Below are 1380 nucleotides of genomic sequence, written 5' to 3' on the forward strand. Positions count from 1 at the left end.
AAGTGAAATAACTCTATTTCAGTTGGGCTAACTGAGTACATGCGTAATTCCAATGCAATTGAAATAACGCTGACGTTTTTCCCAACGATTAACTTGTTGTCCATCAAGAGTTACTTTTTTAAATACATAGTATAACGGTATATCTGTATATCTGTACTGGCGTGCATCAACATCTCGTTTATTTAAATCAAAATAGTCCATCAACATTGTTATACGTTCTAAAACAGATTGTAAATTCTCTTCATTTGAACAATCAGAGATAATTACATTTTGTTCGTTTGGTAAATGCACTGGTAAACGAATTATAGCATGACTTTTCTCTTGTAATGTTTTACCTGTAATGCGCCAATAAGCTTCAACTGGTCCTACGTAACGTGCTTCAATAAAATCCTTGATTTCGTCATGAACAATCTCTGTATCATTCACATTATTTTCTATAACAAAAGACGCTGCATCGTGACCTTTGTAAATATACTTGTATAAATACTTCACCGATTTAATACTTGAAACTATTTCAACATTAATATGACAATTAAAAATTGTTGATAATATTGAACAATAAGGAACGACAAATCGATTATCTACTACAAATTCTCTAGATTTCTCATATGAAATGCTAGTATCTTTTCGACGATATTGCGGATAACCATTTTCATCCATAGTTGTTTCTTCGTGAAAGGGTTTTGGAAAATGTTTCGAACATTTTCCATTTATCATACACCAATCACCACAAGGTCCATGAATCATATTTTTCATGACGATTTCATGTAAATTTTTATCAATAACAGGATCCGGAATTTCAGCGGAAATATACTTGTCAACAGTTTACGAATTAGTAATTTTGCAATTTTGTTTCAAAGTTACTAAAATATGTACATGCGGTAAACCACGTTTTTGAAATTCAATTACATAAACGAATGCTTTTACTTCACCGAAAAATTTTTGTCGAACTATTAAATCTATCATATAATTTTTTTTTATATTAAAAACTCTAGCGCAAATATCAGGTCTATCAGCAGGTTGTTGAGCTGGAAGCAAATTTTCTTTAATTTCGAGCCAATTTGGATTGCAAGTCATTGTAATAAAAACATCTGGTTTACCATACTTGCGAACAATAGCCATTGCATCTTGATAATTTTGCATCATATTTTGAGGTGAACCAATAAATGTCGATGGAAGAATCATTATTCGTCCAATACGAGTATTAGCGTCAGTTGCTACTTTTTCTAAATAATCAATCAATCCTTGATGTTTTTCTATTCTCAACTGTTTTTGGTTTTCTCTGCACCATTAATTCTATCTTTTTCTATTTTTACATAACTGTCAACAAGCCATTGTTGAAATAATCGTTTACCCATTAAAAAAACATTGAAACTATCA

Source organism: Trachymyrmex cornetzi, unplaced genomic scaffold, assembly GCF_001594075.2.
Source record: "Trachymyrmex cornetzi isolate Tcor2-1 unplaced genomic scaffold, Tcor1.1 scaffold1325, whole genome shotgun sequence".
NCBI classification, from domain to species: Eukaryota; Metazoa; Arthropoda; class Insecta; order Hymenoptera; family Formicidae; genus Trachymyrmex; species Trachymyrmex cornetzi.